We start from the raw sequence: 23,011 nt of genomic DNA, 5'->3' as shown, positions 1-23,011 counted from the left end.
ACAAGCACAGTATAATTGTTTGCACTGGTAAACTGGATTTCATGGCCACTGAAATTTTTCGCGCATCTATGCTGGATGCCACCAAGGAGCAAGAAGGCACAGAACACAAAAGCGCCAAGAAGTTGTCAGTCTCTCCGGACTGAGTTAATCAGTGGCTTTGCAATGGAAATTTTGGTGTATTTTTACTGATGTCCGCTTTAGAACAAGCTTAGTTTCAATGAGAAGTTTATACCACACATGCAGTTGACCATACTTCTCAGTGAATATATAAAAGTCTTGCTGTTGTGCATTTTATAATTTTTTTCTCCATACAGTCATTACAATTTGGAGTGGAAATACGTAATTTCTTGTTGTGCAGTTATCTTGAAATTTTGGTGTTGGCCTCCTAACGCAATGGTGGACCTGCTGCGCCGTTTGCGCCAAACTGCTCTAGAACGAATAACGTGCTACATGCTGCTCCAAAGGCCGTACGTGTGCACAATTCGCGCCATGTCTGCGCCAAAAGGGAGCTGTTCTCGAAAAGAAAACTGAAAATCTGGCACGTGGCATTCTTGGCGATGCCACTGAGAATTAAGGAAGTTTTTTTTTTATGTTTAAGTACTATGTGCAAAAAGTAGGGATGCGCGAATATTCGTATGATCAAATAGTAGTTTCAAATGATAAGTTATATGATGTTTGCTTCAGAATAAACTGCGATATTCATACTTTTCGGATTGTTGATCTCGGCAGGTTAGCCCCTTGAGTGCGCTTCTCCTGAAGGACCGGTGCGCTGCGGAGAGGCAATACCCGCAAAGCTGACACCGCGATCTCGCGGCTCGCTTCGCCGCAGCGCCACCGTGCGCTTAGGCGAAAGACACCTTCGAAGTATATGGCACAGCGCGCGCCTGGTGTAATATAAAAAAAAAAGGAAACATTGTGATTTATAACATTTACATTGCAGTAATATCTTCCAAATTTAACTGTAGCTTATATGCGTGGGTATGTTAGGCAGCGATATTCTAACAACCTGTGTTCATTATTTGTGCTCTTTTTTAATTCAGAATTGCAGAGAATATTTCCATAGAGCAAGAGGATTTATAATCCCCCTCAATTAGGTATGGCCGGGCTGCTTTATAGGTTTAATTTTATGTCATATTTGTCATTTACTTGCCATCCCAATGTAGGCATTGGACTGTCGGAGGTTACAGTCTATAAATGTAGTTAGGTTAATTTTAAGACCTCATAAGTGGGCAGTTAGAAGCTTGGGAACAAGCTTCGCGAGTTCAGCTGAATTTTCGTTTCAGCATATTGTAACAGTAGGGGAAGGCGTGGAGAAAGCCACAACAACTATTCACTTTGAATTTGCTTCGAACCCAGAATCTCTTATTTTCACATGCCTAACAAAGAGTTATTGGTTTTTGTGCGAACGGGTGCTCACATCGATTGCAATGAATAGGTAGCGCTAGTCGTGATCGGTTAGAGTAGGTATGTGCTCCGCTTAGCTGCTCTGTGAACGGTAGCAGCTTGAATGCGACTGAGGGCAGCGTGAGACACATTCAATACGAAAGTGTCCGTTTGATGTCAAACTCGCAACCATTACGTCACCTTGATACAAACCCTACAAAGTAGCCCAAAACATCTTTTTTACGACAAACACAGACCGAAGACGCCATCGGTACTGCTAATAGACCTATAGCTAAATTACCCAAGCATAAGAATGCAGGGATTCGTGTTCCGAAGCACCCCATGTGCTGGCCTGAGCAGTAGTAACTTTTCTAAAGCAAATGCCTAAAACAAATTGCAGTTTGCACTCTTGTTCGTCAACGTTTTATTTTGGTTATTTACTTCTAATCTTTTATACGGGGAAGGCGTGCGCATGTGGCCCATGGAACACCGATTCCTGCATTCTTCTTGATGCTTGGGTAATTTAGCAATAGGTCCATAGGTTAATTGAGACATCTGCCGCATTACCGGCGTATGATTGTTAAATAAATAAATAAATATCCGTAGTCGCCAGATGCCCTGTATGTATGACACTTTAAATAGTCTCCCAACACTCCAACAACTGCAGTTTTTTCCACAGGCTAACTTTTAAAGAGATCGTACGAATGTTTCTGACATGAAAGTTCAAAATTGTCTGCTCCAAAAGTGGGAAACTCTGCTCCAAAACCCGTTGTTCCCTGCTACAAGAGCTGCTCCAAATTACCACTTGTCAGTTCCACCACTGCTAACGAATTAGATCTATTAGTTATACATTTGTGGAGAACGTTTTTCTAATGCGCTTTTGGCTTCTCTCTGCTTGCTTGTACCATTATTAAACCGGTCCCTTACACACCAGATTCTTTAGATGGCTTTTCATCTCTAGTTTTGCAATTCGACCTAATATTTTGTAGGTCAGCAGCAGCTATGGCATGAGGTGTCTCAGCAGCTGAGACCCCATCTGACATTTGAACGAGGATCACCGAAATGAAAGCAGAAACCACAGCGTGGGATTTGTTTATCAGTGTTTACTCATCCCAGGTTAGCTCCTCTTCCGATAAGGAGCACCATGTCAGTATTGCAAAAGACTTCGTTTCAGCAATGCTAATGTGTGCAGGTGGCTCTGCACCCAGTTCCTCCTGTGGAGCTGGAATGATTGGTTCGTCTTTTTTGAAGCATTTAATAACTGAAACAAAGAAGAAAAAGCTTTGCGTGAGGCACCAGATAGGAATTGTTTCCTTGACATGCACGTGTCTACTCACTCCAGAGATAGAAAACAGACCTTAAATTACGAAAGTAAAAGGGGCTATGTGAGCTCCGCCTTAGTGCGAGTTTATAAGTATACACAATGACACATTCATAATGTACATGTATACGACAGTAACGGAAGTGCTGTGCCATTTGCGCGAAATTTAGCTCTGAACGAAAGTCTGCTACATCTAGCTCCAAAAAGTAATTTTCGCTAAGAATTGTGCCACACTTACGCCGAGAAAAGCTTAAACAAAGCAAAAACAAATATTTTATTATTGGTTGGCTCCAATAGTTAGAGAAGTAGGAGGAAAGGAAAATGGTACAAATACCTATTTCACCGCGTATCTACTCAACCTATATTTCGTTTCACCTTCGGTCAGAGCACAGTCGAAGGCTCGAACACACACACTAAAAGCGAAAGTCACGGGACATACGCTGCACTTGATTTGGTTTAGCCGATAAAAGAACACATGCAGAAAGACTACGAATACCATGATTTTGCGCCTTGACGCTGTTTGATTGCTTTCATCGGTTCGTGGCGTCGGCTGCATGTTGGCGATGTCAGAAGCTAAAAGTCACGAGCAAAGTTGTTAAAATTATTGTAGGATGGTGGCCACTGTGTCGAGACAGAACCAGGGTCTTCTACTTTCGATGGGATCACTTGATTATCACGACTGTCACATGCCCCCGTGCCGTGGTTACAGTGTACCATGGCACTTGCGCCGCTCGCGTCAACCAGCGCGTGCGCGTCGAGCTCCACCGCTTTTCACAAGAGAGTACTAGGAACAGCGGCTGACAAGGGGGAGCGCCTGGGTAAGCGCGGTGGGCTCGGAAATTGTGCTTAGTACTATTGCAGGTCGACCTAATATTAGAAAGCTATGCCAAGAGAAAAGAACGCGGGTCTATATTTGCATAAACAGGGTAGTCAAAGCAGTGGCGTCACTAGGTGGGGGACAAGGGCGGCGAGCAGACGGACCGCCCCGGGTGCAGCGCTCAGGGAGTGCAGCTGGGCAGTGAAAGGAAGAGGGGGGGGCACCGCCCTAGGTACCGCTGACCTTAGCGACACTACTGAGTCAAGGTAGTTCCCGTGCACCTGTCGAACGAAAGAGCAGCGAACTTTGACTTCTATCCAGTTATACTTTTCTATTATTGACAGCGTCAACATATGCACTCAAAAAAGGAACGGAGCTTTCGTACACATCAATTGTTAACAATTCTCCAGCTTGCCGTTTCCCCAGATTTTGAATGTTATCACTCTGGAGAGAAGAGAGGCCATTTTAAGCAGTCTCTTTAATGTTCAAAGATGGTCGCCTCTGTGTGCTGGCAGATTTTTTGTGAGAGCTGCTCGAAGGGAGGTTAGGCGCGGCTATTCCTCGTTTTAACCGGAACTCTCCACCCATTCCCACCGCGTTCGCCTATCATTGGAGGGCCAGGAAACCCCGACGTCAAGGAAGTTATGTTGTTGTATGCAGTGGCGTCACTGGGATCAGCGGCACCCGGAGCGGTGGCCCGCCGTGACACCCCCCGCCCCACTTAGTGACGCAACTGGCTGCACGATGGGGGTTTATACACCGAATGAAGTTACTCTGCCTTCAAATGAGACCATGCTCCTCGTGTCACGCACATGCGCATCAATCAGCTGGCCATGACACCGCGCACCGGGTGGGCACTCACTCGTTTTCCACAGCAAAGGAAAGACGATGTAGAGAAGGAACGACAGGGTAAGGATGGACATCTTTAGGCCGTCTTCTGTTCTTGGAGTGGGGGCGATCCGAATGAATGGTCAGGTAAAATCAGGCAGCTGGGATCGATGCCATAAAGGCACTTCCTTAACCTTGCGAGGGGCTCTTTTGAAAACCTTCGCCACTGTAACTGGTCAAATTTTTAATAGAACCAAGACTGAAATCGGAAAAGAAAAAAAAAATGTATAGATATATACATTTATATATAAGAAAAGACACCACGAACAGTGTCAATGACCGTCAAATATTTAACCTGGGGCTCGGTAATGGTGCCGTCTCGGAACTGCACTACGGCATCGTTATCATTATTTGTAAATGTATGTTTTTAATCCAATCCAGATTTTTTTTTTTAAAGATGACTGTTACATACTTATTGCATTCACTGTGTTTATTGGGTTCAATGTGTTTATTGGGTTCAATTTTGAAAGTAGTCCTTATTAGAGCCTAAAACAGTTAATACAATTTGCAAGAAGGCTATGCGGGCTCTGAGTTATTGATCGATCATTTTCCGCTTTTATACGCCCTGATTGCGGAACTGGATGCCGAATAAGCGCGCCGCGAGTCGTGCTCCACAAAGGCTGCGTGTACATGGATGCGCCCAGAGCCATTAAGTGAGCCAAGATTAGAGCATCGAATCGAAAGGTGACCAATCACGTGCACCCAATCATCCTCTCTATTCCTCTTCTACCCAATCACTTTGGTTCAACCTGGATTCGACGCGCTATGGTCGCATCAACGTAAGAGTAGCCAATGACGCATAGAAGAGTGACGGGGACGTCACTTCGTCATGATCGCACCTTTGAATTACGTCATAGCTGACATCATCATTAGTGGTCGCTGACAGGGTTAGAACAGCAGGGTCGCTAAACTCGTCAAACACAAAGTGGGGACCGAAGCCTCGGAGCGTGCTGATTGGATGCTGTCTGGATTGTCCCTAGGCGGCCTGTAAATACTCTGAACGTTCTGGTCGCAAGACCGTCGTTTGTGGAAGTTATCGGTGACGACAAAGTGACGCTTCACAACTGTGGGAAGGAGTTATTGGAGGCCAAAATCTTCGCTTCGGAATCGAGGCGAATATTGAACTTCGTGATATTGTGGGGCCGCGCGCGGTGTACGCGGTTTTAAGGTACGTTTATATTTTAACGTAATGTACGTCGATGCGTGCGGCGTAGCGCAGCGCATACTGATGCTGATTGGTCGCAGATATCGAGTTCCTGGTCGCTGGCCAATGAAAGGCGCGCGTTCTGCGCTACGCTGCGTCCACTGCGCTCAACGTCGGAGTGTGTAAACAGTCCTTTAAAGGGGCGGTGCAACAATATTCAATTGGAATGTTTTTCAGTTTACACGAGCTTACTGGCACTAGTGGGACTCAAGGATACTCGCAAGCTACGCCACTGACCAAGGAATTCTTTTGTTGCGCTGTAATTTCGACGACAAAACCGAGTGTTTTCATTGAATCTCTCCTTCGCAAAACCTGATGACGTAGCTGGGCAGTAGCAGTACCGCCCAGTGACGATATTTGAATGCGGCTCGTAGATTGGACCCGAGCATGGCGTGGACACTCGATTTGGGTTCGTGATAATTACTAGCTCGAGAAGCATTCGGGTAGTGTCCTGTGTCCAATCGCTGCAATGACGGCAACAGCCGAACCATAACAACGTCTGGAACTCGGCGCGTGTCCTGTGCCTTGCCAACCCCAGCGTGTGGTTATGATCAACATTGGCGGCACATAAACGGCTCCGGATCACGTGGCCGCTTGTTCTGGCTGCGAATTGAGGGGGTGAATTCTGCTCGTTTTTCTTTATTTTTTTCTGCGACTTCAATTGCGTGTGGGGAAAAATGAACGGGTATTTCACAGGTCGTTAACATCAGGGATCCGTTCTAAGCGATATTTGCGCAAGATACAAACATCGTTGCATCGCCCCTTTAAAGCTCATATTCTGTCACTGTCAACAACGTTACCGGGGCCACCAAGAGGCGGTGTGGATAGTGACGTCGGTAGTGTTTGTGAGGTGAGGGGGCGACCGCGGTTGTCGAGCTTTGAGTGTGGCGGCATGCCCCCACTAGTTTAAAACCTGTGGGGGCGATTGCCCCCACTGCCTCCCCCCTCCCCCTCCCCCCCGGTTCCGGAGCCGCTGGTGATGCACGTTAAAAACCCCACTGCACTGGATAAATTTCGCATCTACAGCTAAGAGACCGGTCACCCGTTGAGGCGTACCGACATGAAGGCTGCATAAACATACAAGCAACACAATGTTTTTAGTGCGTGAATTTTTGTCACTAGAATTAAACGTCGTTGCTATTCGAATGAGTGTGGTCGTCCCCCCTCCCCCCCTGCTTCCCCCTTTATGCCCTTTTAACCCTCTTTTCACGTCACTTGGGGGGGGGGGGGAGGGGGGGGGGGGTAAATCACCTCCCCTCCCCGTCCCCCTGTTTCGAAGCACCTGCTTAGAGGTGTTCCAACTGAGAGACGACGGAACAGAGAAGCCTGCAATTTTCGAAATAATGGTTTTAGAGGTTCTTGAATTACTACCGTTCGCGTTCCATGAACTCACGAGCGGCCATGCCAGGCCAAAGCGAGAGGATCGTGCCAGGGCTCGTAGTGTGCAGGCGCGTGCAGTGACGTCCTTTTACACTTCCCGCCCTTGACCCCATCCCTGCCCGTTTCGATCTGGATGAGCATCGTACCGGCGTGCGGTCGTGTAGCACTACTGCGTGATCACGTTAAAGACCTTAGGCTAGCAATCGTACTGCTCCGGCAAAATTGCTCATCTACAGTGTAGACCAGTGTCACCCCATCCTGGCAGATTGACCTTACGCTGTATAAACACTGAACGTCCAATTTGACTTTTGATTTGACTTTGACGTCAGGCTCAGGATTATCAGCTGTGAACGACAAATTCGATGTTGCGTGTTCGAATTGACGGTGATAAGTATGATTACAAACTATAGAAGCTTGGAGTCATCGTGTTCTTAAAGGGATACTACAACGAAATTTCGGCGCTTATTATTTTGTCTATACGTGTTCAAAGGAGCAGTATCATATCGGACACACCAATATCTTGTTAAAAAAGACACGAAAAGGAATTTCAAAACTAAATAAACGAATAGTAAAGAACACCTGGTGGATGTCGCTAAAGCTTCGTTTGCAATGCACGTCTAGGAACCTTGACAGGTAGCGACGATGACTGTCTCGCCTAGAAGTCGGTTATAACGAAATAGCGGTTACAGCGAAGCGACCATGATTTCCCATTCTCTTTTGCACTTCGTTATAACCGAAGTCGGTTATAACGAAATAGCGAATATAGCGTAGTGATTTCCGATTCCCCGTTGACCTCGTTATAACTGGTCTCGACTTAACATGCTTTGAACCTGACGTCATCCCGACAGCTCTCCGGCCAGCACAAGATAAGAGGGGAAGGAGGAACTCTCCTCTCACCTGGATTCTCTTTTATGTGTCCCAGTCGTCGCCAAGATTATAGAAGATTAACCCCTCACTTAAAATTCGCACAAAAGCAGCTTTGCGGTTTGTTGCGGTGGCCCGATCGCTGGCGTGCTTCGATCGCTTTGGTGGCTGGAACGGCTAGGGCATTCTGACGTTGTGAGCCTCGCCGTAGCTTTGCTCGCCCCGAAACAAACTACGTCACGATTGCGCCTAATGTTACGTGCTCTCCGCTGGCTGCTCTCCGAGCGTTTGCCAGAGTGGGCCGTTTATAACAAAAAATACAGTCATCAGGCTCAAAATACAAACGTGCTATTGTCTCGGATATTGTGGATCATATTCAGCCTATTTCTGAACACGACGGGTATATTTCAAATTTCGTTAAAGAATTCCTTTAAAACATCACCGTCGATATTGACAACATGACATTACTCTTATTTACTCTTATACACGTAGCAGAGCGCGTTGGATAAACTAGAGTTCCCACAGAAACAATAAAACTTTGAAATGGACGAAAAACAAACACTCACAGTTCTTTAAAAAAAGAAAACAAAACGTAAAAGAACTGTGAATGTCTGTCTTTCGTCCATTTCAGTTTCATTCTTTCTGTGTGAACCATTGCCCTTGTTTCTGTTGATGAAAGCAGAATTAATCTCAGTTTGACTAACCTTGGAAAGCCGACCACACCGACCAAACGCTACAATATCGCCATCAACCCGCGTAACCTGATTTTTGGCTGGTTCAGTGTTGGTTTCCGAGCTATCGTTTTTTTTTTCTCTTTTGTCTAAGCTAATACAAACGTAAAAAAAAAGAAAGCTAGGATTTTATGTTGCGAAAGTGACACGAAGAAAGCACTTGAAAGTGTGCATCAGTAGCGTAAGCCTATTCGAGCTGTAGCCAAAGACTTCTCGGGTTACCCGAAAATGTGCTCCAAAAGCGTGCAAGAAAATGTAAAAAGCAAATGCTTTAAAAAAGTAAATTCAGATCCGAACAAACAATCTTTTCCGACAAGCAAAAAAAAAAAAAAGAAGCTTGTTGACATATTGTATGGAGAAGTCCCTTTTCGGGCTCATGTACAGGGATGTGCAGAGGGTAGTTTACACCAACTGTGAAACAAACGAAACGGAGGAGGAAGGTTATACAGCGTGAAGGGGATAGGCTGAAGACTTTATGTTCACCGAATAAGCCGGTAAAGTGGAAGCGCATTGCAAACCGCGCGACGAGCCCCAATGCACGGCGTGCGAATAGTGAGGTCACGGGGGCCAAAGGAGTATACTTGTATGCCAACGGAGTCGGGCATAATGAGAGATTTGTAACTTTTTATTATTAATAAATATCCTGTAGATCTGCTAACTCAGACTAGTCATTTTTACTGACCGTAATGCTAATGTGCCAAACAAGGTTTTCGTAAAATTGTTTTCTTGATTCGCGATTAAAAAAATAAAAATAAAATGGAGCAGCACCAAAAGAATTGCGTTAGACCGGCTATGGAATGTGAAGCGAAGGCATGGGGGGGTCCTGGACATTATCAAAGACTTGAAGTTTCATGGTAATGGACGTTGGAAATCGTGGTTTCGAACTGATGAATGGTGTGAGCCACGGCAGTCTGTTCTCAATCCATGTGGCGAAGCGTTATCACCTAGGACTGAGGAACGTCTAGCTAAGGGACCGAAGTGTTGTTTGAATTTGAAGCCTTCGAGGATTGACGTGTTGCCTTACATTCACAATGTAGCTAGAATGGTCAACCTAGAAGGAAAGGTCGCTTTCGTAGATCATGCAATCAGTAGGATGGAGAAAGACATGGATGAGACGTACCCAAAGGACAAAATAAATTTTAGAGAAGTCAATGCGGTTAAGATGAAGTTGCAAACGAAGTCCTTAAGGTTATTAGAAACAGGTAAGTCCGAACGGTTTGCAGTTTTACCTATAACAGTATTCAAGAATAAAATAAAAACAAAACAGAAATGGCAATGGAACTTTTGTTTTCAGAATGGATGGGGAACACTGGAAAGTTGAAAAGAAACATTTCTGCAGTACTGATTGAGGATGACTGGAGAACGATGTTGTGCATTTTCTAGATTTACGTATTCACGTGAATCGAGGGTGATGTTGGGAATACAGGAAAGGAAATTCGAAGCCGGTTTTACCATCAATGAGTTGTCATTCTAAGACCGTAAAGGCTGGGATTGTCAAGTCATTGGTCAAGAACGCGTTAGAAAGGTCGTGTGTCCATCATATCACTGAATCGGTAGGAAGGCAGTAGAAAATGATGGTTGGTGTAGGATGGGATGACAGCTTCATCAAACGGCAATTAGAATTGTTTATCATGGGAAGGAGAGAAACAGAACAAAAATCTAGGAACCGCTTTTGCTGTAATCACATATTTTAATAAGATTTATCAGACCCTGAAGGCATGTGCGAGGCAGTTTGGAGTGGACACGGTCTTTAGTTCAGATTTTAGGTTAAGTAAATTGACACCATTTCAAGCAGGTGTGAGTAACTGCAAAAAGACCCACCCCCCCCCCCAAAAAAAAAATAAAATAAAAACGGTATGTTGCGAGAAGGGTGTTGTGTATTAAATACCATTGGGGTGTGGGTTTAAGTACGTAGGACAGACGTCACGCTGCATGAATGACAGATTAAACGAACATAAAAGAAATGTGAAGAACACTGCACAAAACTCGGAAATCGCGAAACATAAGAATGAATGTAACAACTGCATGGCGCTCCGGTCGGAGACTGAAATCATCCACAAAGATAGGAACGATGTAAAAAGAGCATAGTCAAAGCTTGGTCTGCTGGGCAAGTTGGCAATCGACGGATCATATTAAAAATAGCGCAAAAAAGACGGGACAAAAAGACGAAGAAGCACACGGGACAAGCGCTAACTGGCAACTAAAGTTATTGAATGCTTCCAACTTTGCTATCGCCGTGCACGGGCATAATCTCGTCTCAACAAAAACACGGCGTACCGCCAAATCAGTAGATATAGCCCCGCCCACCGTCTGTTCAAAAAGTTAGCAAAACAGCTACATCACCCCGCCGCACAATACGAACGAGGAAGGGGAAAAGCGCAGTGTTAATATTTACAAGCTAGATAGAGTTAATGAAACTGTACTTTTCCGGTTGCATATACACCGATGCGACGCTGATGTAAACGTCTTGGTCGCAAGCATGTATATTTGCCCCCTCCAGCAACTTTCTTTCTAACTTTCCTTTGTTGCGTCCCTCCCCCTGCGCACCGCCCACCATGGGGGAACAACCACAAGTTATACAGTGCCCCGGCAAGTGAGAACCGCAATTGTTGCCAAGAGAAGTCGCATGTTCTCGAAGTCTATCAGATAAGCAACGTCTCGTCTGGCCCATCTAAACACGACCACAAGTTAAATGGATCCTGTAAACCACCTCAGTGACGCAAGGCACAAACTTTGTGACGTGTTTCTTGCTGCAAGCAGGTTTCTTCACTTTCGGCCCGCTCACCATAGCGCACATTTTAGACCTATGCACGGGGCAGTGAAAACAACGTCCACGTCGAACTTGGATGCTATCCGTTTCAGATCGTGCGACACTTTATGAATGTAAGGTAACGTTACAAAATTCTTTGGTTTCCTCTTGGGTGCAGCGGTTGAGCTTTCAACTTTTTTAGATGGGATTCCGCAACCTAAGAACGAAGGGCGAGGGTAATACGGGCCGGGGAGGAGGAAGCAGACGGAACGCTAGAGAAGAGAAGTTAGGGCGAGGATGAGACGGGTCGGGGAGGAGGAAGCAGACGGCACGCTAGAGAAGAGAGGGGGAAACCTCCTCGTCTCTTTAGCGTTCCCTCTGCTTCCTCCTCCCCGGCCCGCCTTACCCTCGCCCTACCTTCTTGAGTTGCTACGGATAAAATCTCTAGGCAAATGACAAATGTATAAATCAGGTTTCGCTACAGTAAGAAAGCAATTCAAAAAGCTCTTTAAAAATGTCAGTTTTGTTGTTGTTTTGAAGCGTGAACTGGGAACCTCCTGATTGTGATTGTTCAAAATAACTGTACAACACACATTTGGTTTTTGACGTGTGTTAACCCAAAGGCCGTTTCGGAGTTTTTTTTTCTTTTTTTTTTCTTTTATTTGGTGGTAGTAGGTGGATCACAAGTGGGAACTGTATTTAGAATAGAAGGGGAAGAGATCCTTTTGTTCAAGTATGAAGGAGTATGGATGTCAATTGCCTTATCGCGTCGACCTGTAAGGTTGTCCACTCTCTTACATTGTTTGATGGAGACTGTGGCGCTTATACTGTATAGACTTCGTCCTTTTGAGTTGGTGGAGATGACCTTGAGATAGAGACTATATGAGGTGGATGACTAAATAAACGAGTTAGCTGAGTTTGAGACACCGTCCTGTCTATTTTCTGTCTCTTCTACTTTTTGATGTTTCTTCCTCACCCCTCTCAGGTTAATTCAACATGGGCACTAAAGCTAAAATTTAATGCCTATTTTTTGTGTAGACGTGGCGTCTTTTCTGACAGCAGCTCACAAACACCAGTCTTTCGTCCTTGAACGCAAGAAAAGCAATTTTAAAACGTATAAAACGGTTTCCCAATACCACTTGGTATGCATGATGAATGAAACCTGATACTGTGGTTTGAAAAACGGAACACTCGTGAAGGAGGAAGAAAAAGAGACAGACAAGATCCCTTTTTCTTTCTTCCTCACATGTGTTCCGTTTTTCAAACAAGTCTCAGGTTTCAATCATGATGTATAACTCACATCAGCTCGCCTGCACAATAACCGTTTTTCGCCACTTGGTAGTTGGGGCGCCGAGCTTCGTTGGAATGTCCGACGTCATGGGTCCATCAGTAGCAGCGCCACCGCGTGCCGTGTCTGATGGAGGCGCCGCCCGTGCGGCGCTTGGCCAGTTTCGCATACCTCTCAGTTGTAGTACACCATACTTCGGGTATTCCCACCTGGCAGGATTGGAACGCGTTGACGATAAAGCTGGCGCTACCTATACTCTGTTTCACGGTAACTTAGCGAACTGTGGAGGCTGCGGCCTCTGCGACCCAATAAGGATGTCGGACCAAGAAACGTGACAACACTCCATGGTCGAGGCGATGAAGGCCTCGTTACCGCCTCAGCAACAGCGCCGTCTGGAACAAAAAGTAGTTTGAGGCTTCTTTCTCTTTTAACAGCAATTGAACTCGCGCGAATGCATCTCTATCTACACTACGCTACATAACACGGAAGAAATAGGAAGACATGTTACTTTTCAGCGATACTTCGGATAAACTCTTTTCCGAGAGCAATGTAACTTTTGAATGATGTTTGAACGATCGCAGCACAGTGATCGACCGCTTCCGCCTAGAATGTCACCCTGTCGTCAGCACCCCTCACAGATTCGCGGGCAAATTGAGCGTATGCATGTTAGGGAGTTTTCGTAGATCGTTTTCGTCGACCCGCAACGCACTCCGCAACCCTCTACGATATCGGGAACTCTACAGTCAAGGGCATTGGCGCGCAGGCGCAGTAGCGGCTTCTTCGTCGCGGAGGTCTTAGCGGAGGGGTAATCGCGGTCTACGAAAACTCCCTGTTTTCTCATGAACTGCTCCCGAAGAGCTCACTACTCTAGCGGACGGCAATGTTGCGGCGGTGGCCGTTCCTCCAAAGTTGGTTGGCATCGCAGCAGACGACTCTTGGCCAGCATACGACAGCTGGTTCCTTCGGGCCTCGCATTTGGCGCAGTGACACGAACGCTCCCGCGACGTGTGTCACGTGCCTCGCTCCGAAGCTCTTTTTGGGGGGCGGAGGCCGTAGCCTCCACAGTTCGCCAATTACGGTACCTTTGGCCGTTTATGGGCTCGTGACGGTATTGTGTGCGGCCATATCCCACTCTATACTGACAAAGCCTGGCAGACCGGCACGAAAAGCGGCCGCCGAAATTGAACAGGTAGAGCGGCAGACAACGGATGAGAGGAGAGCCACGTGACGGGCGCCCCGCTGCGGCGAGACGCCGAAACACACCTCCCCCGAGCGATGGAATGTCCGCTCGCGTTCCTCGCGTTACCGCTTCTTTTCTCGTCGGGTTTGAGCATGGCCTCCGAGATCCCGAAGCGCGCGCGCGAAGGCTTTCCAGAAAAGAGAACCAATCCACGCAACAGGGGACCACCTTGCTGGAGCGGCATGCCTACAGTGGTTGGCAACCGTCGATGAGGTAAGGAACATCGGCGTACCCAGAGCGGTGTTGGGTCCACCCGGGGCTGATGCGGCATCCGGCCGGAATTGGCCTGTCAATGGGAGACGCTCCCAAGACGACCCAAGAAGACCCACCTCTTCAATATCACCGCGAGGACACCACTGCAGAACTGACGCCAGTCCTGGATGGACGAACCCCCGTGTACCCGCCGCCGCTTGTCCGGCATCCTATGCACATGAACCCTCCAGCAATGCCTCCTTTATGGCTCAGCGGCCTGGTAGCGGAGACGGTGCGGCAGCAGCTGGGCATCGGGGTTCATGGACCCATGAATTAGTACAGCGGCAACGCGGCTCCAACAAAGGCGGACTGAAACGTGGAGCCGCGAGGAGGAAACGGAAAAAACATCAAAGTAGCATGACCAGTGACAGTAGGGTTTTTCAACCCGCAAGGAGCACGACGGGAGCAAAAGTGGGAGGGACTCTTTAACCAGTTGGAGTCTGAAGGAATGGCCATCTTTGGGGTGGCCGAAACGCACGTTGGAGACCCAGAGGAGCCCCCGGTGCACCCGGGTTGGCACTGGGCTGGGTGCAACCGCCAAGAGGGCCAACGAAGAGGTGGTGGTGTTGAAGTTTTATGGCGGGACACGACATGGCTCAGGACGCTCGCCGAGTGCAGAGATCACATCTGGGTGGAGGGAAAGTTGCTGCAAACCTAAGTGTCTGTGTGTATTTTCTATCCCTCGGTGGGGAGTGCGCGCGACGAGGAGAACGAAGCTACTTTGGCGTGTGTCACCAAAGATATTAAGGCACTGGAGAAAGGCAGGAATGTCATAATCATGGGGGACTCTAATGGTCATCTCCACGAACTTGACGGATGGGAAGATGCTAACGGGCGTCGGCTACCGAATCTAGCAGACGCGTTTCAACTTGAACTAGTTAACTTACGGGCATTATGCAAGGGTCAATACACGTGGTGTGCCCGAGGAAGCAGAACCTGCATACCAGCGGAGAGAGGCTTCTGAACAGCGTGCTGAGGAATCCAAGAGAGGCGATCCAGTAGGAATCCGTTTATCATTGACGATATTGTCACGAATGACAATTGACGAGGCGACGAAAAGTGAAGCAAAGTAAACGTTTAATGGGGTGAACTTGTGCCCAAAAGGTTCGGCGCGTAGGACATTCTAACCTCGAATAAGCAACAGGGTTCTCGAATTCGCCAGAACGCCACATTTAGAGAATCAGAAAAAAGGTGCATCCGCAGCCAGGTATCGAACCTCCGATCTTTGTCTGGGAGCCAAGCACGATTACCGGTAGGCCACGGGCGCGAAGCCTGCTTGGCCAGCTGCGCGCGCCTCGACCGGTAAAACGTGGTGTGAGCGTGCGTTTTTTTTTTCTCGACAGAGGACAAAGTTTTGCTAAGTATGTGATTCGGAACACGCAGTTTCAAGTTCATGTTTAAAACTTCAACTGATAGGTATTGTCATGATTGAACATTTTGATATTTTGGAAATGGTGTACTCGCTTCATACGACGTATACGGTATATTATACGAATACTTCGCTGCGAAGAGTGACCACTTTTACCCTCCCATTTTGTTTATTGTATGAACTAAATTGAATGAAGCAATGTAATTAGTTTGTTTTCTGCTAATATTTATGCTTAGAAAATAGGGTCTACTTAAAATTAAAGTCCTTCGATTAACGCTGTGCTGAGTAGCGACAGCGATTGGTGTGCCGACGCGCTCTCCCATTGGCCCGTGCCCACGTTCCGTTTCCGGTTAGGAAGAACATGGTGGCGGATTTGAGTCGACCTCACTCTCGAGTAACGGTTTGGTACCTTGGCGTTCGAAAACCTATCCGTGTCCAGCGTTTTTCTATCTCGATTGTGACGTGACAGGAACCGCCGGAGTAACTCGGAAGAACACAGCCATGGTGGGCGAGTTATGAAGAACATGGTGGACCGCGCGCGGCGCTAGCAGACGATAGGAGCGAGGGGAGGAGGGCGGGGTAGGAGGATTTGTGGCTACCTTGCATAGCGTTCATTGGAGCCACTCAATAAGCTATGGTTAAGAGTAACGACACTTCAGCCATCTTGGTTCTTAAATTGATGATTGGCAGTTATCTGAAGCTTTATCTAAAATCGCACGAAACGCTTTTCCGTCTTCCAGAAATGTTAAAACAGTTCGCGACGGAGCAAAACAATATCACCTGAGCTTCCTGACACCATACGTAAGGCTGCGGAAATCGCGTTTTTGAATTGTGACGATCGACAGTTGCGTCTTCCCTGCACTAAGCACCAAGAAGGCGACGCCTACTAGCTGATCGGGGAACGGACTGCCGATACTCTAAGCGTTGCTCATTTAGTGGCTCTAGCGTTCATCTAGGGACGTTACTTATAATAAGTGCCACAAAGCAAAAAGCAAAAAAAAAAAAAGATTATCCAATTTTTTTTTTTTGCGCATCTTCTGGGCAGAGTGCCTCAAACTCCCAACACGATATCATAACTGCGATGATTTTTCCAGTTACTCGAAGTGTCTCTGGAAGAATGACCGCTTATAATATAAATACGATAAAACAAAATTCAATAAACAATATAGTAAAATAACTCACTATATTATAACCATAGAAGTTTTTTTTTTTTTACAAAGATAAGCAAGCGGCTTATGTTAAGGTACCTCCCAGATGCCTTTTTACAGCGAAGCTGTATACCTCTACCAGCCAAGGAAATTTTCGTGTCGTCGTTGTAAGCGAAAAAACTCCCGGCAAACAATTGAAGGCAAAACAGCATATCTCCTTTGAAATCAGGCATACTGCATACAGCTCATTATCCGTTTCAATAAAGAAAACCACAAAAAAGCACCAAAACCACATGACGGATGATAAGGCGCGTGTGAACAATAGGAACACCCTTCCACGCGTTTCGGTAAAGATTAGGTTTGCAGCTGCTTCGAAAGGTGTTGACGCCAAACCAAGCTCTCGTGTGAAGTGGAAACCGCATAATGAATGATAACGGCGCCTGCGAACAATGCGAAACAGATTCCTTTTCCCCGCGTGCGTTTTCGTGTCGGCATTCTCACACAAAAAAAAAAAAAATTAGAAGATTGAAGCGAAAAGTACAAACACCACGCATACAACATACAGCACAACATTCGTTTCAATAAAGAATAAGCACAAAACAAGCATCCAAACCATATAATGAATGATAAGGAGCTCCTCAAAACAATGCGAAGCACGTAGCGCTCACTGCATACGTTCCCGGTGAAGATTACTGTTGCCCAAGCTGCCGCGGCGACGCCAGCTTGCGACGTGTGGAGTGACGTCACCAGCCTTTCATATAAGCGGATGCCCTACGAGTTATCTTAGCCAATCCCGTTCTGTAGACGTGGCCCGTGATACGCCTTCCGCGCGTCGCTGTGTCCCCTCTCTATAGGTCACGTGACACTCCCACGGCCTCCGATTGGCTCCGATGGCTCGTAACATCCGCCGCGCTTAAACGTAAGATGAAACGGAGTATGGACCGTTTTATCGTGGGTAGCGCCATTTTGAGAGCGAGAGAGAAAAGGGGAAAGGGATACCGGCGCTTCCTCCTTTCTGATTGTGTAGAAAGTGTAAAAGTCCCGGATGGAGAGGCTTGGCCGGTGTTGGGTGTCTGCTGTGCCCCAACTTCTTTCGCGCTTTATTTTCTGTTTTAGACTCGCAAACTTAATTAGAGCCAAGGGCTTCGATGGCAACAGTCCCCCGGTCATTGGGACACCATTGCTCGGTCGTACACTCTAAGAAAAAATGGAGGAAAAAAGTAGCAACGGCGCGTCTTCCTCCCTTCTACCGACGCGCCCCCAAGCGGACACGAGAAAAGGGGAGGAACGAAACGTTTTTCTCCTTCTCCAGGCAGACGGGAGAAAGCTTTCGCCCTCCCGACTCATCTCCTTTCGGTTTCGTTTTTCGAGCAGGTCGCGCACGTTGTTTAATAAATAGCTGTTGAGTTGATTGAGCTTCACCGGCAGCGAAGGCCGTCTGTAATTCCGTCTTCTAGTCTAAACGTGCAGAACATTTCGGTTGCATTGACGTTTTTATCGCTAATTTTATCAAACGAGCAAACGAAGACGCTAGAAACAGCGAAGTTCCGGAGCAGTGCCAGCAGCGCTACGTACACTGGGGGATGGCCGTCTCCGGATTGCGGGACTCGCGCGGCACGGAACTACAGGACTACAGCACTACACAGTAGCGAAACCACGCGGAACTGTGTCGACGTTTTCGACGTTATGGAAACCGCAGGAACTGCGTTCAAGACAGGCAGGTTTTGCTGTCGGCTGCCTGGGTGCATTCCTCCCTGAGCTCGGTTCTGTTTTCCGATGCCGAGTGCGACCGGCGTTCAACGTGGTTCTGTGTTTGTGCGTGTCAGCAACATAGCCACATAGCTGCAACATCGTGATGGCAGTGTTGTGGGTTGTGAACAGAACACTCGAATTATCGCCGATGTGACCGTGTGCTCGCGTATCAGTGGTGTAACAAGAAGATGAGATCGTAAACTGTTGGGCATTGATGCCGCTGGTCGGGCCGTGATCGGAGGGGGCGGGGTGTCGCAGGTTGACATTCCGCCTTACATTAAAACGTTTAATGCCACTTGAGGGATTACGTGCAATCGATCAACGTGCGGATAGTCATGTTGGAACGCTGGTCTGAACAGTAGAAGCTCCTATCGTACAGTGGCCAATGTGACTGTCGGAATTGTCTCGTCCCCGAGAGCGATTGCGCTCTGGGGCAAGGATTGAACAGTACGAAATCATGACGGAAAGTACGTATATTTGCAGCATGGAATTTCGGCATTAAACAACAATAGTAGGTAAAATCGAAAAAAAAAAAAGCTACCCTTTATTTTGCTGTTTAAACATACTACGGATCCTGGAGAAACTGCCCTCCGTGGCGCGCTCGGATGAGCGATAGAAGTTTTCGGGCTCGCCACGGCGTAGCTCCGTACACTGAACACCTGCCGCAAGTCGCGGCTTTGACTGCATTCAAGTTGATCGAAAAGCGATTTCTCAGCCCATGAAGCATCACTTCCAGCTGAGTGAATATCCGCTCTACAGAGATTAATTTAAGACGGCAATTGCAGCTTTGCGCGAACAGCACAAATAGAAAAACCAATAGAAATACAGGCTACGACGTGCCGTGTGGGGAAACAAACTCATGGCTTCGAACCGCATTGGAGCGGCTTGATTTATTGGCTCTCAATTAATTACGGCATGATCGAGCGTTTACTTTTTAATAAGAGATTCATCCCCTGAGCCATTCAAAATACTCTGAGAGGTATGACATCGCTGGGAAAAAATCAACATGCTGGGAATATTTTTTATTGCTTAGGGAGTCACCGAAAAGTTCCGTACGTTCAAAACGACCAGTATAAAAGACGGAAACGCAGACCACGGGTGTAGTGTTCGGGTTAGTGTGGTGTACAGTTGTATTGATACTTGTGTGTGCCGTGTATGTGCTCAATATATGTTCACTTGATGCTTGTAATAAGCGTAATGTGTGTACTGTAGAGGATCCCCAAGCGCAGTAGTGGCCTGGAAGAAGCATATTATTTTTTGTAGAACAGGAATTGGGCGGTACCTAGCGCCACCTAGCCTACCTACTTGCAATTGTTCTGCTTGACCCCGCCATCTGGTGGCTAGCGATTTAACCTTCTTTCACGCTACGCGATAAACAGCGGCTTCGAGTTTGTTCTTTTGAGAGCGGCTTTTGGTTTCGCGGATTGAGTTCGCCCTTCTCCGTGATGTGCGGTTGACGAAGGAATTGTGACTCGAGGAACACCAAAGGTAAGACGCAAAGTGCGCGAAGTAACTGGGTATAGGTTGTCTCCGTTTAACATCGCAGTGCTGTCGACGAGAAGACTGAGTAACTGCTTTCGAAACGCAAGTTTCTGTACCTGCGGGGGGAATCTGGCTTCGGAAATAAACATAGTTCGCGGAAAGCTCGTGTTACGCTTTTATCTGCTGCTCTTCTCGTCCCGTACAAGAGGCTTAGCGTCCTCGTTAAGCCTTATTGAGCTGGATTTGCTCGATTCGGGGCCGCCATAATGAGATGCAGGCGACGGACGAACTTTGCTCCCCTGCTCCAGGGACGAAAGTTTCTCTCTTTCTAAAGGAACATAGGTTACAAGACCGTTCCTCCCTTAAGGGAGGACTATCCATACCCTTTTTTCTAAGAGTGTAGGGTGCACGAATAACGATAGAAAGCGTCGAATACCGCCTAAGGACCTCGTAGCTTGCATGGAATTCGGCAAGGCACGTGCGGCTGCAATGTTTTGAAGCTCCACCGCTTTCCGCGTGACTGAAAATGATGAACCATTCATGAATTTTTGCTTGCAATAGGCCCATTTCAACGCAGCCGTTTTTAGTAATGAACAAGCGATACACGAAACGGGAACGTCAATTAACTTTTGTGAACACCCGGAGCTGCTACATATCGTTTTGCTGCGCTGCTTTTATCTTGCGTGTCCGTGTTCTCATATTTTATTGTGGTTGAACGACGAAGACGTTCTAGATGTGCTTATATCGAACCGCAGAAAACGACAAAGCAGCCACGAATTATTTTACTATTTGCTGGAATATCTTGAGTACTAACCTCCAATTTCTATCACTGACACGTTCGCTGCCGCTGTTCCTCCGTTGCCGCACTGGCGGATGCCATGACTCGGACAAAGAACCGTACACACTGGGCTCAAAGACGCAGATCGCAACACACGAGTCGTACCCTGGAGCGACTATCCAGCGCTTCAAAGCGCCCAATCAACGGAAACAACCCAAAAAACCCACCAGCGGCACTCCAAGGAGCGCTTTTGCCGGCTCTCTGGTATCGCACAGGGGATCGCTATTCAGGAAAACCGATAGAACTACCTTTTCAACAATTTCTAGCCTCACCCGGCGGCGGAAATAAACCTTCAACTAAGTGTTGTAAATGATGAAATCGAGTCAGTCACCACTGCAAATTATCATTATTAAGATAAATTCAGTTACAAAATTTTACAAGCTGAAACAGCAATTATCACGAGAAAACTGGCACGCACCTTGCGAGCGTACCCCATGTTCATCGGCGGTACAGCGTTCGGTGCGCGCTCCATTCACAAGCTGTTCCGAGCACAGTCGAGAAGATGGTGTTGAGGAAATGTCTTTTCGGTTTACGAACGCAACCCACTTCCGCCAAGACCGGGGTCATGTGGAAAGCGATGGAGCTTAAAGACATTGCAGCCGCTCTCACCTTGCCGGATTCATTGCAAGCTACATAGGTCCTCGGACAGTATTCGACGCTTTCTGTCGTTATTTGTGCACCCTATGACCAAGCAATGGTGTCCCGATGACCGGGGAACTGTTGCCATCGAAGCCCGTTACTCTAATTAAGTTTGCGAGTTCAAAACAAAAAAGAAAGCGCGAACGAAGTTGGGGCACAGCAGACACCCAACACCGGCCAAGCCTCCTCATCCGGGACTTTCACTCTTTTTACACAATCAGAGAGGGGGAAAGCACCGGTAGCCCTTTCCCCTTTTCTCTCTCGCCCTCTTTCAGTAAAACGGTCTATAGACCTTTTCCACAAGGGCGCCGCCATCTTCAACTGTCGTCACTTCCAGTATGGGCGAAAACGTAAATTTGCCGTTGCCACGCCAACAGAAGACATTTAGGATATAAGCCTAACCGTCACACATTCTCGTTTTGGCTCCGCTCTATTTTTTTACTGGTTACAGGTTGAAACGTTTTACTATTTTGTCGTCGCCCATACTGGAAGTGACGACAATTCAAGATGGCGGCGCCCCTGTGGAAAATGTCTATAGCAAATTGGTTTCATTGTTGCTGCAGCACCGCGGTGAATAGGCCACGCATAGTTAGGACTCCCGAGGAGCAGCGTGAATACTAGGAGCGGCAAATGGAAAAGAAACGGCAATATGACTAGCGGCGTTTACAATTCCCAGCGTCACAGGAAATTGTCAACGGCTTTCATTTTTTTTAGTTTACACTTGATTTTAGGATGCTAAATAAATACGCGGATTGCGGGTCGGATGCGGGTCCAAAATGTTCGGATGTGTATCGGATGCAGATGCAAAGTATGCGGAACGGATATGCCAAAACTGTGATCCGCGCAGGGCTTTACTGGTGACACGGACATCCCTCTCTTCTCCACGCCGCTCGTGTGGTCATCTGAGTCGGGGAGAGAATCCCACTGGTTCCGCCCACCACTGACGTCACGAACATCCCTTCCCAAACGGATCCCCCGTGTGAATCGACAACCCCGAGAATAATCAAAGTGTACTAGAATTTTGACATCATCACAGTGAGATCGAGCGCAGGCAGGGATGGGAGACGAGTGCGTGCGTCAGTGTTCGATTGGGCCATTCATTGCGTCTCGTCGTCGGGCTCCGGCCCAATTGCTGAGTTGGCGCCATGCGAGTGTGATGACGTTACGTAGAGGTAGAAGAGGCCGTTCACAGGTTTTCATTATTCGTGTCGAACCGACGCGCTAACAATATCACGACGAGATGCCCCATCACGAGCTACTTCTGGGCACCCTTGTGGGCACGGCTTGCGGCACCTTCTGCATCCAGTCTGAGAGTCAGGCGACATGAAAGCGAGAAATGATCGATTGCCTTATCGCGAGGCAGATTAAAAAAAAAAAAAAAAAGCCTAAGGCGTCGTTTCTTAAAGGGATAATGAACCGAAATCTGGATTCCGCAAAATAAGGCCGCAGAAGCGTTGAACGGGACGCTACGAACTCTAAGACCTCACACATACATCGATATTTCAAACGGATGGCCGTATTTTGGGAAAAGAAGGGCGCAATCAAGCGACGACTCTGACATCACGGTCCTGCTGGAACAGTTGAGAATGAGGGGAAGCGGCCTCGCTTCTCTCCTGCTCGCATCGGTTCTCCAGCTCGACGGAACGAAGCGAGGAGGAGAAGGTGT

The 23,011-nt window shown here is 47.4% G+C and overlaps 1 long non-coding RNA gene across 1 annotated transcript; it reads right to left on the bottom strand.

Moving 5' to 3' along the window:
- Positions 1–2,471: 2,471 nt before the first annotated feature.
- Positions 2,472–15,194, bottom strand: LOC121833745. The gene is made up of 2 exons (XR_006076807.1): positions 15,005–15,194; positions 2,472–2,644 (listed from the first exon to the last, which is right to left on the bottom strand). It is a non-coding gene; the product is annotated as an uncharacterized LOC121833745 (long non-coding RNA).
- Positions 15,195–23,011: the final 7,817 nt, after the last annotated feature.

Source organism: Ixodes scapularis, unplaced genomic scaffold (assembly GCF_016920785.2).
Source record: "Ixodes scapularis isolate PalLabHiFi unplaced genomic scaffold, ASM1692078v2 PGA_scaffold9__187_contigs__length_104089568, whole genome shotgun sequence".
NCBI classification, from domain to species: domain Eukaryota; kingdom Metazoa; phylum Arthropoda; class Arachnida; order Ixodida; family Ixodidae; genus Ixodes; species Ixodes scapularis.
This window is presented reverse-complemented; position numbering and strand designations above follow the sequence as displayed.